At 39.2% G+C, this 18,056-nt stretch overlaps 1 protein-coding gene across 5 annotated transcripts in view; it reads right to left on the bottom strand.

The window, feature by feature from the left end:
* Window positions 1-11,853, bottom strand: part of znf618 (zinc finger protein 618) — a 90,783-nt gene extending 78,930 nt beyond the window's left edge. For all 5 annotated transcript variants that reach the window (XM_067258342.1, XM_067258341.1, XM_067258343.1 and 2 more), the window contains exon 1: window positions 11,499-11,853. The gene's annotated coding sequence lies outside the window, so the exon portion shown is untranslated. The remainder of the gene's footprint in view (window positions 1-11,498) is intronic.
* Between the last annotated feature and the right edge of the window lie 6,203 nt (window positions 11,854-18,056).

Consider the following 18,056-nt stretch of genomic DNA (forward strand, 5'->3'; position numbering starts at 1 on the left):
GACATAATTGCGCTTACCTGTCTAGACACAAATGGCAATGTAGTGAAGCAAATGCAATTCATGGAATTCAATTCCATTGTTGTCATAATTTAGCTATACATATAAATCTTATTCAGATTATAATCGTCTGAATTACATACTTGTGCAAGGGAGCCCATGCGACATTTGCTGATAAAAAAGCGAATCGCAGCCTTGAAAGGCAAGGAAAAAATCACAGAATGTGCAGCTGGCAGCAAATGAAAAGAAACAGGAGGAAAATAGCTTTAAACTAGCTTTTCTCTGTGTGATTTTGATAAGAAAAAAAATACTAGGTGATAAAACATGTGTATGATAAGTCAAGAAAGCAGGATCCTGGAATTTGATCGAGTGCGAAGATATCTATTTATCTCTACACTGCGGTGAAATTACCAGCGCTCTGCGCTTCTAATGATGAACACAAAAACAATCACACCCTTTGTGAAGATGTGAAAAGGTTTACCAACATTCAGACTATCAACCGTTTTCAGATTTCAATGTATGACACAATGTTAACTTTACAATCTGAACTTTCATAATCTGTAAAAAACTGAGACGTGGCCGACAACGACCCCTTTTCACCAGAGCGTGTCACAATTATTTCAAATATTCACAAAAATAGGTAAATTCATCTTACATTTACCTATTTTGTTAGATTTGTTACTAAACATTGTCAAGAGGCTTCATATGAGCTGGGCACTGTTCCATAAAGAGAGTTTACCGAATAAGCCAGGCTTATGTCAGTTAATCAGACTCCACATTTCCAGTTCATTCGGTTCCATAAAGCCAGCTCAACGCAGTTCAAACTCTGGCTGGTTACTATGGCAATTATTCTGCTAAACTAACCAAGTCCGGGGCAGGCTTACTGTCAGCCTTAGCACGTGTTGTTGCTTAAACCAGAGGTTCCTGTAACACTAACCCAACAGGAAAACAATGATTCACCTCAGACTGGCGAAAATTTTGTTTTAAAGTTAAATCCATCAATCTTGTGCACTTTCAGAGCTAAATTGAGAGGCTATCTATAAAGTATTTTGTGCACACGAGCACTCTTTTCGTTATAAAGATTATGCTGTTTGTCATGTAAGTGCAATGGGTTAAAGGTTTGGCAAACATCTTGGTGACCACAGTCATAATTCAGGATGAACCTACATGGCATTAACAAAATAATGATTTCCCACATACACCAGGGCTCGACAATAACGATGGCCCGATGGCCGGGGCCAGTAAAAAGTAACGTCGGGACATTTAAGCTAGCATGGCCCGATCGGGCCACTGCAAATTATTGATTGAAAAAGAAATTTGCATTGTAAAAGTTGATATCCTTCATATGTTTTGCTATCTGCTAAATGAATTAATAACTTTGCAGCTCCTGGGGCGCACAGTTGGCAAATCAAGACTTGAGTAGTGAGTGACGACTGGTTGTCAAATTGTTATTCTCTAATCTCGATACATTTTTTAACAACTGGCGCGAGACTGGCGCGAGACAATAAAGTGAAGATGGCAGCAAAGTGGAGCTACGAGCTCAAACAGAAGCAACTTTTTTTATGGAACGAAGATGCACTGTGTCGTCTGTCGTATGTTCCCGTCTAAAGCAGACAAAAGTGGATATTTTTACAGAGGCACCGACAATTTTCGAAAACAATACCTGACCAGCCATGCTACTAGACAGCACATGGTTTGCGTGACAGCTAAGCGGATGGTTGACAATCCATCTTCGAGGCCGTTGACCATGCTGGTCAGGAATTTAAATGTAGATGCCCATCGTGTTATTGCACGATGGGCAATAACACGAATGGTGTTGACTTGGGTACTTAGTATCATACTGATGAAATGCTATGGAAGCTTTTATATATTAGCATTGAGGGACCAGAGGTTTCAGTTTCAGCCAGACAGAGTTGTGCAGAGGTGGCTGTCAGCAGGGAAGAGAGCACGTCATGTTTGAGGTTAAAAGACAATTGTTTTGATGACTATTACCTTTTTTTTTATGTTGAGCCCTGTACACCAACTGAAACTACTCCAACGTACTGTCCATTTCTCTCCTGTCAAACTCACTTGCTGTCCTGTTGCCCCTAAGAACTACCTGCCATCAAACTATCCTAGTTAACTGAGCTAGCTGCTTCTGTGGCTGTTAATTACTCAACTGGTGGCACTGGTGGATTTTGTTCTCTTTAAAATAGCCTTAGTATGCTCATGCTCAAGGATAGAAACATTAAGCGTTAAACAATAACATTAGCTCCTTCAACTTCATTTATAGCCTATGATGAGCCAACTTGCTCCTCAGAAGCTGAAAAAAGTTACGTTGTCAGAGCCGCTTGTAATTACGACTAGGGCTGAACGATTAATTGCATTTGCGATAATATCGCAATGTGACAAAACAAGACTTTGTAATCGCAAAGGCTGTGATTTTACTTTGGTCACGTGACACGCGAGAGTAACGCAGTTTGCAGACGAAGGCAACTTTGCACGTTACACTTTACCTTGACCTGTACGATGGCCTCAGGCTCGACAGAACCTGACACTACAGACGATTTGCCAATTTTGCCTTTAAAAAAGATGCTGCGCAGTGTCAAGTATAGTGCAAAACCTGCCTGGCTAACGTTTCTACCTCACGGGGCAACACTACCAACCTAATTCGGCCCTAAAAAAAACACCACAAAGCCATGTACGATGCATAGCTAAAATGCTGAAAATAAGCCAAATAACACCCGACAGGATCACTGATCGAAATGTTTCAAAGCCTAACTCCATATTAATGTACTACTAAATTACTTGAGCAGTAACAGCGTTCATCACGAAAGATATGATACACATACAGTAGGATCATGGATATGGATATGGCTGACCGTGCCATACTGTTTCTGTTAGGCTACTGACTGGATCAGAAATGTTCAGACCGTGTTTCTTTTTCTTCTAAGATTTAACCTTTAGATGCGTGAGTTCTAAATATTTCCGACTGTCTCCACAGCGCAAGTTATTTTTCCGAAACGGTAGCTTGGTAGCTAGCTTTAGTTAAGAAACTGCAACTAAAGCGTATACGTTTCTAGTTTAGCTTTGATTTACCAAAATATTTTCTATGAGGTAGGATACAGGCGGTATGTTCTCCTTAGTTTATTTTACTTTGTGTGTTATGTTTCTGACTGGAGATCAGTAGGCTATATATCTGTATTAATAATAGGCCTACATCATATAATAATCGCATATTAAATTGCAATTGCAAATTAATCGCGATGTTATTTTCCGAAATCGTTCAGCCCTAATTACGACGTTAACATTTATAATGGTATCTAGCTAGATGTAAGAGAGGAGACTGACAACTAACTTAGCAGTCATACGACGTGTCGGCAAAAAATCTATTGGATGCAGGCGGCCAGGAACATTCCACTGAGCGCGTATGTGACTGAAAGAGCGTGCACAAGTACCATGGGGGACAAAGGGGGTGACTGACTGGGAATGAGAGATGCATTTTTTTTAAATCTCTCACAACGTTAGAGATTTTTTATGTAATGAGAAGTGTACTCATATTTTTGGATCATTTTGAAACTTGAAAAAATGGCGGGATAAATTTGACTATGGCGGGCTGCCAAAGTCTAGCCAATGAATGGGAAATATTGAATAGAAAATCAACTTCTAAATTTTACAAATGTCATGCACTAAATACAAAAATTTACAAACAATTCATTACATACATATTTATACTGCATGTGTGTTTGTGTATGCGTGCACTAAGGGACACATCTGTGGAATATGGAAAGATAAGACGCAACCAATTGGAAGCATAGATGTCATATGTCATATAAGGCCATGTTTAGAGGGCAATTTCTGTTATCCTAAAACAGCCAAATGTGTAGTGTTAAAGCAAACACTAAATTACAGATGTTGGAGTTTGACTTGAACAGCACATAACCATCACCAAAATCACACGTTGACCCAGAATTTAGACCCAGAGTTTGCGATTGCAATTTTTTTCTGTAACATGTAACATAGACATTACATTGGACTGATATTGTTATTCTGTGCAGTCAGACATGAATTTGTAAGTTTGTTACATGTCTGTGATGCTCATCATGGCTCAAACCTAGCCAACTTTACACTTACCTACAGTTTGGCATTTAACGTTAACTATTATCATATCAACAGATAGCCTGCTATGTTTCATAAGTTGTGAATTATATTAGAAAAAGAAATGTTGCAATGTTATGAACTATAATACAAAAATTACAGTGACGCGAGAGTGCGAAAATGACAACCCAAAGTTATTTCAACCTAACATATTTGGTGCCTTTGCGAAAACATTCAGGGCTCAAGCCCCAGAAGCCTAGCCTGGTCCTAACCAGAGTCTGGCCTCGCTCCATTGACAAGCGTTGACTTCCTTGTAGGCGGGTACCCTGTTGAAGTTTAAAACTATTGGATCTGCCCAGAGCCACTCTGATCTGCCATAACCAATCGCTAGCGTTCGCCTTAGCCAATTCCTTCACCACTACTGTAACAGAGCTAGCTGCCGTAGCTGGAATATCAAACTGTTCCCGAACCCCGTGGGGAGGAGGGCCACAACATCATGGCCACACATAATGGACCGAATGGCTTCGTTCCCATCTTTCTCTGCCGTGATTACGGAACTACAACACAAACTAGCGCACGACAGCCACTCCCTCTGTTCGCTGATTGGCCGGTGGAAAATTAACCTGAGACATCTGACTTAATTACCTCATGGCCAGACCTAGTACAGAAGCAAAAGACAGAAGAAGCCACCCCTCTGGGTAAATAGATTACGGTAGTTTGTCATCTTTAGCTGCACACTGTGCTAAATTTTTGGGGGGCGGGTTCGCACATATCTATTTTTAGGGGCAAATGCGAGTGAAATACTCACACTGTAGAGCCCTGCAACCATATGGTGGCTAACAACACTCTATCCATTCAGCCACACATGAACTGATGATTCTGATGTTGCTCATTAAAAAGGGTTGTAACACTACTGTATTAGCATGAGTCAGATTTGGTTCAAACAGCTATAATAGTCATCTTTTCACATATCAAGGTGAAACTATGCACGGTACTAGAGTCCTGTTAGTTTTGAAAATGGTCAACACCCAAAATGGGCGACATTTTATATTTTTCGACTTGGTATGCCACATAGAATCAGAAGAGACCAATCTTGTGATTTTTGGTCAAACTGTTCAGAAGTTATAAGTAAAAAGCCTTTTGTGGTATTTCCTGACCAGTACGTGGAGATACTGTCTACATTGCACTGTACCTGGCCCAATTATGGTTCAAGTTATGTGTTAAGTTGTTGTTGTGAAGCGCATCTTTCGAAAACAGCCTGAAAGATGTATTCATGGTTTACCAGGTCAATCAAAGAAAAATTCATCCTGTGCACAATGCAATGCCTGAGAGTAGCCTATTCATTCTATTTAGTCCGTGGATGTAGGCTAAAACAAACATATGACAAAAATGTATGCAGAACACGCAGTATGGAATGCTTGAAAGTTGACCCAACTGCTTATGAAACATTATATTTAAGGGTACTTGACTCAATACCAAATATGCCGATTCACTACTTGATTAGGAGGGGGGATGGGATCGTAGTGTTTACGGACAAACACTGCCTACATACGAAAACAGTATGTAATAGCTAGTACCCCCGCGCTATAAGTAGCCTAGGGACAAACCTGCTGCACCGTGAAGCAAATCACATCACGTTTGACGCCCACAACTCAACTGGAAGCTTAGGTAAACAAGAACAAAGAACAAAAGTATTTAGTGATCCTAAACATGTTGTTTATCTTAAGTGGCTTCTTCAACACTTCAACTTTTTTAACATGCGAGAAAAAAACATGTTTTCGGCTTCTAGCGGACAATACAGAATGCCAGCGGTGTCACATATGGTAAACAGTTGCAGATGTATAACTTTTACCAATTGGTGCTAGAGCCCGACCGATAAAGGATTTTTAAGGCCGATACCGATACAAATATTTGGTGATTTAAAAATCCGATATTCTGATATCGGACGATATAAAAAATATTTTAAAAATCCAGAAACGCGTAACAAAACAAACTGATTTCCCTAACAGTAGTTATTTGTAGTTTACATTTAGTCACTTTTAGCAAAAGTTCTTATCCAGAGCGACTAAGTACAGGGACATTCCCCGAGGCAAGTAGGGTTAAGTGCCTTCCCAAGGACCCGTCATTTTACATGGCCAGGAATCGAACCAGCAACCTTCTGATTAATAGCCCGATTCCCTAACTGCTCAGCCATCTGACTCGTGTTATTATTTCCTCACTAAAATAATATGTTAATGCAGTTTCTGATAAATACAATTTATACAAATACAAACTTAAGATATGAAACTTAAAGTCCTTTGAAAAAATAAATAAAAACATTCATATTCATTTATCGGACATTATAAATGCCGATACCGATAGTTTGGAAAATGCCCAATATCGGCCGATAATATCGTCCCGCCGATATATCGGTCAGGCTCTAATTGGTGCAGCTAGAGTGCTCGAGAAACTGGCATGAAACTTGGTGAGAAGAGGCACTGCACTGTCCCCAACCACTGTGCCAAAATTCTAAACTTTTCCGCAAGTAGTTCTATGGGCTGCCATAGACTCCCATGGAATAATAATAATAACTAGAGAGGGTACAATTTCTGGGGAAATTGTAGGGTGTGCTTGCTTGCGTCGGTTGCACAGGGGTCCGTTTTTGAATGACATTTTTACAACTGATTTCTGTATATTTTATATGAAAATGCATACTTATTATTTATAAAGATTACATAGATTTAAAAGCATTTTTTTTTGCTGCTCATTTACAACTGAAAATACGAGTGAAGTGTAGAATGAAATAGATGTCTTCTCATTTCCCCTGCAAGAGGCAGCCTCATCGTTGAATCAAAACGAATAAATTTGGCAGACCGGTGTAAAAATATCTCTATGACTTAAACGTCATTTTAAGTTTTTCCCTTCTCATGATATTTTCAGGCATGTAGCCTACTCATTGCATTCATTCATTAATAAAGAACCCCCTTTGAAGATTATTCTACGACGTTACCCGGCAGTAGAAGATGGAATCGCGATTCAGACAGTCCCATCTGCTAACTGAAAATATGCCCCCCAAAACGTAAATAAGCTTTTTATGAATGAGCGATTTTCCACGAAATAAATTTCGTGGAAAATCGCTCATTCATAAAAAGCTCACTGGTAGCGATCATTGTCAGTAACAACGCAAAATGCGATATAGCCCTGTGTTGAGAAGCTGCCCCGGTAAATTGTACTACTACGGTACAGTACTAGTAGACTACTGCTGTGTTCGTCTTGGTAGCGATTGCATTGGTTGAATTGGATTTAACGTTCCGTTGTACGGTTTAGGCTGAAATTAATTATTTTCATGAACAGATTCACAACGTTTAGGCTGTGGCAATGAAGTTCAGGTTAGTAGTTAGATAGACTTTTGATTTAAGTAAGGGGAGTGCCGAACATGTTCTGTCGCCGTTTGACTTCCTACAGCTGTGTAGATGTTTTTGTAGTGTCTCGCGTAGGCTACAGCGTTGCAGTGAGCAACACTGGTTTGAAACCACAGGTAATGATAATTTCACCCACAAATCGTTTACTTGTAATGTAATGTCATAATAAATCCTACAACGAAAATGTATTTGTGAGGAATTTTTATTTTAAAGATTGAAAACAGATGCATCATAGACCACTGTAGTATGTGTTGCCCGGGCAACAGAGGCTAATGTCATGATGCTAATGCTTCAGTGAAATAGTAGACTACCGTTTCCAAAAGTAGATGTGGGCCTACTTCCTTAATAACATCAGCTAATATTGTACATTACATTTCATAATTTGTTTCACATCACAAAGTAAAATGAGTAAATAGTTATCACCCTGGCCTCTTTGCTTGTGGAGTTCCTGCAGCTGCCTTGCAGTAAAGCTATAGTTAGCCTAGCTATCCCCCAAGCTAACAGATGTGAAACGAATGTTCTGCTACAGGTAGTCACGCGTGTTTTCGTGACGTAGTGACGTTAGTATCGCTACCAAGACGAACCTTTTGACACCGCCGTTGTGTATGTAGTCCAAATATTGACTGATCCTTAGGGTGGCGAAAATAAATAATAATAAATAAATATATATATGAGAGAACAAAGGTTGTGCTCTCACCGAAGGCTTGAGCACACCCAACTAGAGAGGGTACAATTTCTGGGGAAATTGTAGGGTGTGCTTGCTTGCATCGGTTGCAGGTGTGTCCGTCCCCTTAAGTTTTTCCCTTCTAGTGATATTTTCAAGCATTTAGCCTACTCAGCATATTTCATTAAGAACCCCCTTTGAAACATGCTGAACCCACTTTGAAACAAACTATTGTAACAACGTTGTCACCGGCAGTATTTTAGATGGAATCGCGATTCAAACAGTACCATCTGCTAACTGAAAATATGCCCCAAAAAACGTAAATAAGCTTGACATTCATTTATGGGAAATGGCTAATTCAAAAGAAGTTTGCTACGAGCAAGTTAGCTGCTGTTGCTAGCCAAACCTCACTGTTTGAATGAGCCGGAAATGAGAAACGTTTCTTTTGACATAAAGTTTAGCTGTAACATTGAAGACAACGACGCACCACACAAGCTTGAGTTTAAATACATTATTTAATGTGACATTACTTACTGTACATGCAAGTCTTGATTTGCTTAAATGTAAATGTACGATGCTGCTACACCACGGCACGATACGATACTCGCTGTGCAACCGCACATCTATACACGTTGTATCCATGCGTCGTTGCTAACGTATGCTGACGTTGTGACGTTAGCACTGAGTTCCCTTTGTTGACACAAGGCACTTTTTGCCACAAAATCTTAATTTCAGCCTAAACCGTGCAACGGAACGTAAATAGAAATGCAAGCAACTCAATCGCTACCAAGATGAACCTTTTGACACCGACGTTGTCTATGTAGTCCAAATACCGAATATGCTACGGATCATTAGGGGTGGGAAAAAAAGAAAAATAATAATATATATGTGAGAGAACAATGGTTGTTCTTGCCAAAGGCTTGAGCACACCCAATAATATTAACAGAAATAATAGGTGCCTTTGCAGCTTTGCTGTTTGGCCCCTAATAATAAAACCACCCATTTTTGAGAGACCATCCCTAAAACTTGATATTCAGGCTGGCCCCCAATCTGTGCTAAACCCTTGTACACAGGCAGATTACATTTGTTATGGAAATCTAAATTGCACTGCAGACTGAGGCAGGCACAGCCAGTAAGATTTGTTGTGATTCATGGATTACTTATTACCAAAAAGAGTCATCCCCCTTTCTCAGACAGATTTAAACCTCAAACATTTTAAGCATAAAGGGGACGACAGTCCTGTGCTGCAGAAATGTATACGCCCATCTGTATTATTCATGAGACCAATAAGGTATGTTTTCAGCATAAAGGAGGAAGGAAATATCCACTGAATATTAAAATGCTAAATACCTTCCCCTGATCACCTAATAAGACAATTATTTAGTTTCCTACTGTACATACAGACTATTTTCCACTAAACCTAGTGGCCACTCAAGTTACACAAAGCACTCAATTTGTGACGGATATCTGTGACATGCCTGTCACAGTACATGTATTATAGGTTATCCTCTTCTTTAAAAAACATGGCGCTGGTTGCCTTTCTCAAATTTCCGAATGTAATTATAGTACATTTCAATGAGATTTAATGCAGAATGCCAGAGTTTGTATTTAGAATTTGCATGCATAGCACAATTTAGTTTTCCACAAACTCTTTCAATTCAAAGGGTTCTGAAGGATCAATTGGAAATAGCCAAACCTAAAACGGCTTCCATTACATCTTACAAAGACAGATCCAAAGGATGGGAAATGTTTTGTGTGTACAAAATGAAAGTCAACAGTTGGAAATTGGTTATAGCTGTTTTTCTTTCAAGAAATATGCTGACTTGATGTTTCCTTGCAAGCTTTGTTTATAGGCTGTTTCCCTCTGTTTTGCTTGTGTGGTGTTGTTTATTTAATTATTTAATTTTAATATACTACCCTTCTGTTCCTCACTCAAAATTGTCCTTCTCAACTTTTTTTTCATGAAAGAAAAAGGTGCAGTGGTCAGGTGCAGTTTCACCAAAGTTATTGGTGTAAATGAAGTTCATTACTGTACAGCATTTTCCACAATGTTAGGTAAGAATTTTTGTTTTAGTTTTGAAAATACCACAGATGGCAATTCACAACTTTTAGCTTTAGAACATGTTACATTTCTATTAATTCTGGAAATAAATACATTTGCATACAAATAAATCCATAACAACTGCTATGCCATGCTGTGTCTAGCAGATACTGTGGAAAAACTCTCCCTTTAAAGGTTGCACCTTGGGGGTCCCCCGGTCATATCTTTTTCAGTACTGTTAAGAACACATTTAATACCTTAGGTGAAATGCCAAATCCCCATATGCGTATAAAACATCTAATCAGAATCAGACAGTGAATGTTTTGTCTTGCTCATTTATTTAATCATCAACGCAGGTTAGACTGCAATCAAAACATCAAATGAACTGGTAGGAAGGTTGAATATGATATGACCACTGCACAATCGCTGCTTTAATAAATAACATACCCAACAGAATCTAGTTTAAAGGCATTAATATGGCTCAATTAACTGGACAAATTAATTGCAATGTTAATTGCATCTTTAAGAATAGCCTTGCCTTATTGCATACCCATATTGAATAAGGCAAATTACTTGTGTCCACTTAAACCACAGTAAGAGTCTAATACTACCCCAAAGAGGATTTGACAGTACACTGAAAATTTTTGCAATTATTAGGCCTAATTAAATTGAGTGCATGTGACACAAAATACATGAAATTTAAGAAATTCTTCGATTGTTGAAATTAATGCCGACAGATGGCGCCAATTTCATAGTGAAAATGAAAAACCATTTAGCAGAGCATAAAAGTAAAAAATAAATAATGTAAGATGGAGCCAAATGACTAATTTCGTCTGGTCACTTTTCATTGAAGTTAGAACAATATCTCAGAAAAAGACACCGCCATACCGGTCGAATAACATAACTGAATGTGGGGAATTTGCTCGCAAATTCACAAAACATGGCTGCAAGAGGTTTTGTTTTCAGATAGTTCCTCCTCGTCCGTCATTCCCCACGTTTTGAAAATGTGCGCTACACAACTGTGCCAGTTCTTTTAACAGGAAGTCTTGATTTTGAAATTAACGGTTGTTAAACAGCACCAGACACATTATATATTACTGTCAAAATCAACAGATTGTTCTGAGTGGTTTAAAGACAGGACCTTTATTTATTTATAATGTTTCTAGTCGTGCAATTGATAGCCCAACGTCAGACATCCTTGCTAGTGCTAATTATAATGTAGGCTAGAGGACTAACAACTGCGGCCCGTGGAATACAAAATATGTATATTTTCTTTTACAAAACGAAAACAATATATGTATGAGTGGATTGACGTTACCTTTCAAAAAACGATTCGAAACAGATTTCTTGCGCTCCGAAATCCTCCTCCGCCAAAATGTGACTGCACAACTGCTTCTTTTTAATAATTGAAATTACTTAGGCTATAGTTTTCATTTGATGAAAACGAGTAGCCTACAGTTTATTTCCGCATCACAACCATTACATCGTCGTACCAGTCGAAGCATTTGTTGGTTTGTTTTGACGAGGCTTTTACAATCCGTTAAGAGCTTTTTTTCCTTTCTTTCTTTCTTTCTTTGCCGTATTCTGGGTAGGTTCAGGTTGCGGTTTCCGTTCACTGGAAATTTTCGTCAGCCATCATGCAAGGACGGAATCCAAAATTCCAGCGCCTGCTAGCTATAACATCAAAAAATTTCTGGGAACTAGGGAAAAAATAACTAACAACTATAAAGTTGCGCAGGGAAATGTGGAGAGACTGTAAATCACTTGGCCTATAAGATATTCCATCTAATATAGGTGTAATGTTGTTTATTCCTCAAAAGAGACCTGGATAAGGAACTTTTTTTGTTTGTTAGTTTACATTGGCAAACTACTGTCAACCATTTTTCCACCGTCTTATGACAATGTGTCGTGAATATACTATATTTGGGCTGAATGTAGGCTTATTACATGCTTATTACAGTTATTGTATGGGATTACTCTTGTATGTGTAAGGTGTTTCATTATTATATTATGTAGGATGGATCACAAGAGTAGCCCATTTGAAGCTTATAGAGCTTGAAGCTTTGTAATCTAGGGCAAGTTTTTGTTCGTCCACCATTGAATTTGATTTCCTGCAGTTAATGGTTTATTTTAAAAAATTCTCTGGAGAATTATGTGGTGTTCTGTCCATCAGTCTCAATGTAAGACGAGAATCTACTAATGGTTTTTAGTCCATACCAGTATGTATATATTTGGTTCTTGATTTGAGAGGGCCAATTCGTTGAGCAGATTCCTCATATTACATTTAAAAGCCAATCGTAAACTAAATCAAAGCATGACTAGTTGGATGGCGTTACACATGCAAGTTGTGTTCAATTTATAAAGTTAAAACAAAGGTTTTTAAACAATTATAATGCGTTCCAAACCCCCATGTTCAAAGGATAAAAAAAGATACTGTACTGTTTTTCCGGATAATGCCAAAAAATGTATTAAATCATTAGTTAACAATGGTTGTTATTTTGTACATTAAACATTTATTGCTCATTCCAATATATATTGCTAGTGTCATGATTTTATTTGTATGTTAAATTCATCAGTATCAAAGACAGATAAATAAATTGATCACTAAACTATAGGGGGCCAGACCCCCAAGGTCTATTTGATGGCACGTCTGTCCACATACAGTGTGTCACACATAGGACTATCTTGGATATAGTATTTAGAGAAGTACAAATTATTTTAAATTTTCTCACAGGTCATGAGCAAGATACATCATATGATAGATCATTATGATATAACCAACATGGTTACATGATAGTCTGTTTGATATTGCAACAACAGGTTATGGAGCACTGATGGATACTGCATAGGTAACTAATAAAACAATCATGGTTTCAAGATTCTTTGGTCTGATGAAACTAAAATGTAATAATTTTAGCTGAATGCCTAGCATCGCTTCTGGAGGAAAGCAGGCACCCTCCATCATTTGGCAAATACCATTCCGAAGGCAAAGTATGGTGGTGGCAGCATCATCCTTTGGAAATCTTTTTGTAGTAACAGAGACAATGAGGCTAGTCAGGATTGAAAGAGAAAATAAAACATTGTACGGACAGATTCTTGTTGAAATCCTGCTCCACAGTGCTCAGGACTGGAAAATGACCCCAGATCCTGAACCCAATCGAACATCTCTGGAGAAACCTGAAAATAGCTACACTCCTTATCCAACCTGACAGAAGTTGAGAGGATTTGCAAAGAAGCATGGGAGAAGTTTCCTAAATATAAGTGTGCTAGGCTTGTAGCACATACACTATAATAATCTAGACTGTATTTGTGCCGAAGCAGTTTCAACAATGAATGAATGCCTTTTATTGTCATCGCACTTCTCCTTACAAAAAAAAGAGTAAATTAATTATACAAATAGATAAGTAGCTAAAAGAAGACATAGTCCATAAAGTGCAGTGCGGTCCCTATGGGTCATGAATTCAGGTGTTTTATAGCACTTGGATAAAAACTATTCAAAAGTCTGGAAGTGCGACCCGGAAAGATTTGTAACGCCTTCCAGATGGCAGCAGAGTGAAGAGGTTGTGACCTGGTTGGGAACAATCCTTAATTATATTTTCTGCCCGCTGCAGGAATCTGGTGTGATACAGTATATATCAGTAAGTGAGGGGAGATGTGTGTGAATTATGTATTGTGCTGATTTCCTGACTCTATCCAGCGCTTTTTTGTCAGCAGCGGTGCAGCTGCTAAACCACACCAGAATGTCGTGCGAGATGGTACTTTGGACAGAACATTTGTAAAAGGTTAAAAGCAGCTACTGGGGGAGGTTGATTTTGTTGAGTGACCTGAGAAAGTACAGTCGCTGCTGTGTTTCTTCACAAGGGGTGTGGTGTTGGTTGCCCAGGTGATGTCCTGTGAGATGTTTGTCCCCAGGAATTTGAAGTCCTTAACCCTCTGCGTAGCATCCCCATTGATGTAAACTGGGGCAAGGTCAGTCCTCTTCCTACGGAAGTCTACCACCACCTCTTTGGTCTTAGAGGTGTTGAGTGACAGGTTGTTGGTGGAGCACCAGGTGGAGAGTTTTGGAATTTAGTCGTTGTAGGCAGACTCATCATTGTTGTGAATAAGTCCTACCACAGTGGTGTCATCCGCAAACTTTAGAAAAATATTACTGTCATGAACTGGGGTGCAGTCATGAGTGTATAAGGTGTATTGCAGGGGACTCAACATACAACCCTGGGGGCCCCAGTGCTGAGTGTGAGGACAGAGGAAAGTTGGGAGCCCAGCCGAACTGACTGGGGACGGTCTGTTAAGAAGTCGTGGATCCATGTACAGATGTTAGTGCTGATGCCCAGGCCGTGTAGCTTGTACACCAGTCTTCCGGGGATGATGCAGTTGAATGCAGAACCACAAACCACAGTCTTGCGTAGGTGCCAGGATGTTCAAGGTAGGTCAGCAGACAGTGCAGGGCTGAGTTGATGGCATCCGCGGTTGACCTCTTTGCTTTATAGGCGAACTGGTGCTGATCCAGTGTGGAGGGGAGGGAGGCTTTTATGTGATTTAGCACCAGTCTTTCAAAGCACTTCATAACAGTGGAAGTGAGGGCCACTGGTCTAAAGTCATTGAGGCTATTTACAGCTGATTTTTTCGGAATCGACACAATGGTAGCAGATTTGAGGCACTTGGGGATGGAGCAGGAAAACAGAGAGGTTGAAGATGGAGGTAAATACCTCAGCCAGCTGGTCGGCACAGTCTCTCAACACTCTCACCGGGATCTCGTCAGGGCCGGCAGCCTTCCTGGGGTTCACACCAAGACATGCCCGCCTGACCTCCTCTGTTTTCAGTGAGAATGTGGTAATGGTGTGGCTGATTTTAACTCAGTCCTGGTTCCATTTGCCAAAGAAATGGTTGAGCTCCTCAGCCAAATTGCTGCTGGCAATTGGGCTTGATTCTTTTGAACCCTTAAAGTTCATGAAGTGTTGTATTCCCTGCCAGATGCGCCGGGGATCCTCCTCTTTGAAGTGTTCCTCAATCTTCCTCCTGTAGGCTGCTTTTGCTTCCTTGATGCCTGTCTTTAAGTTGGATCTGGCAGTGCTGTATAGTTCCATGTCCCCGGACCTGAAGGCTTTATCACGGTTTTTCAGCAGCAGCTTGACTGCCCTGTTCATCCATGGTTTGTTGATTTGATAGCATTTGACCTGTCTCTCAACAGTGACATTGTCAATGCAGGTCTTAATGTAGTGCAAAACAGTGCAAATGTAGCCCTCAAGAAAAAAGTGCCCAGTCAGTGCGCTCAAAACAGTCTTGCAGTTGTGGAATCGCAGTAGCAGGCCACAGTTTTATTAGTTTCACTGTGTGCACAGATCTCTTAAACACAGGTATGTACGCTGGTGCGAGAAAGAGGTTCAGATGGTCAGACTAGCCTAGATGGGGGTGAGCGGAGATCTTGACAATATGAGTTGAGAAAAAGGCTGTAACATAAAATGTGAAAAAAGTGAAGCTGTATTGAATGTTCACAAAAGTCCTTGTCAAGTGTTTTAAAACGATCTAAGGATATAAGTAACTCAAGGTCATTCCATGTCTATGCAGCACTAAAACTAAAATCTGCTTTCCCTAATTCAGTGAAGACCCTTTGCGAGACAGGGCAGGTATAGGGAGTCAGGTGGCTGAGCGGTAATCGGGCTAGTAATCAGAAGGTTGCCGGTTTGATTCCCTAGCCATGCAAAATGATGTTGTGTCCTTTGGCAAGGCACTTCACCCTACTTTCCTCGGGGGAATGTCCCTGTACTTTGGATAAGAGCGTCTGCTAAATGACAATGTAAATGTATAGAGGATTGACCAAGGAAAACATGACAGTCAATAAATAACAACAATTTCACAGAATGGGGGTAGATTCCAGGGTTCACATGGTTTGAATTTGCCATGAAGGATTCCAATTAGAACTGATAGTCATTAATCCCTGTATATATAGAATGGTATGTTATAGTCACTTAGGTGTCACTTTTCACTCTATTGCCCTCTCCATTTGTAGTACCGATTAAGTCCATCAGAGGGCATCAAGCTACAGCTATGTCCACCACCCTTTTTTCATAGGCCGTTTGATAGTTAGATCCCTCACCCCTTCTCTCTCTGTCACACACAGAAATGTGTCACAAACCTGTGTTAGCACAGGTTTGTGTCAACTGTGCTCTTGTATGGGCACAGTTGACTGTGCCCATACAAGAAGTGAGCAATGGAACGTAAAAGTATAATTGGTAAGAATTTTTCAGTAAAAAGCAACATGTTCTATGAACATGTGTAATCTAATGAAGCCCTCTGAGAGTTGTTTAGAAACAGGCAGCTCAGTGCCAGTGGAATGTCAAATTTATTTGAATTGAGCGGTGTTACTTTCCAGCAATCCTGTTCCAGAATAATTGGCGAGTCGAGCCTTCCTCCTTGGCTTATTTTGTGAAACAACTGTTGTTACAGCCCTTAATAGCTCTACGTAAAAAATACTTATAGTTGAAATTCATTTAAACACAGCAATGCCAAAAGAGAACTGTGAAATGTACCAAGGCAAACAGCAAAACTGTTAAATAAACTTGCCTAAACCAAACAATGCCTCACTAGAAAAAAGCACATAGGTTGGCACCCATCTTTACTTAATGTCCTCAACACATGTAAACTATGTGATGGGAGTCTATACCCATGGGCAGCTTATATGTCGCCTTGCCCCCATGCAAAGAATCAAATGAACAAAAAAGCTCTGTAGACAAATACGGATTTTTTTTTTACTTCAACACTTCAAAATGGGGAATACATTAAAAAATGTTTCAAACGCATACTGTCACACAAAGGGGAAGCCGACACAAAATCACAAAAACAAACAAAGAACAAAAGTCACCTCTCGAACAGACAGGATTTTAAAGGAAAATTGAATGGTAGATCCAAGATGGCGCCGATGATGGCAGCCTCCCCTTACAAAAAAGAAGTATATTAAAGTATACTATAAGTATACTAAAATATGGATAGTACACTTTTAGTTCACTTTTGATATACTTTTAAGAAGTATGCTTTGAAAATAGTTCACTTTTGATATACTTTTAAGTATGCTTTGAAAATAGTTCACTTTTGATATACTTTTAAGTATGCTTTGAAAATAGTTCACTTTTGAAATACTTTTAAGAAGTATACTTAGATAATAGTTCACTTTTGATGTACTTTTAAGTATGCTTTGAAAATAGTTTACTTTTGATATACTTTTAAGAAGTATGCTTCGAAACATAAAATTGTATACATTTCTTCTGGAGTAGGATGTACGTTTTCTATTATTATACAGCAAAAACAGTCAAAATAATTTTAAAGTACATTACAGGTTAAATTCTTTAGATCCATCTCATTCTAATTATTCATGTCTAGGAAAATCTATTATGCATTGCACATTGAATCTTTTTTCGTACTGAAGCTGTAACCTTAATTACGGCAAAAACATTTTGAAGCCCTATACTCTAATACTAATAATTATCAATTGGAGAATTAATGGAAAAAACGAAAAAGCTACCTGAGAAAGAAGCAGACAGAAGGGTTGCATTGTGCATTTCAAGGTTATTCAAATTGTTCAATTCAATTGTTTCAATTCAATTTCAAGTCAATTCCCATGATGCAAGGCGGTAAATAATGTAAAAATTTGCCGCTAAGTTTGCCGTTTGTTCGAAATACAAATGTAACTTCATGAATTTCGTTTTTTTTATGTGTCTGCTTAGAATTTAGTGTTTTGTTGCGTGGTAATTGTCATTGTTGTACCGGTTTGGACTGTCCAATTTAGACAATTGGACAGTCCTGAACTACCCCTTCCCACCCAGGAGGCCTCCCACCTCCCCCCCTCTACAGTGACGACTCTCTCCATTCAGGAGGGTGA

The sequence above is a fragment of the Osmerus mordax genome, chromosome 20 (assembly GCF_038355195.1).
Source record: "Osmerus mordax isolate fOsmMor3 chromosome 20, fOsmMor3.pri, whole genome shotgun sequence".
Taxonomy (NCBI): Eukaryota; Metazoa; Chordata; class Actinopteri; order Osmeriformes; family Osmeridae; genus Osmerus; species Osmerus mordax.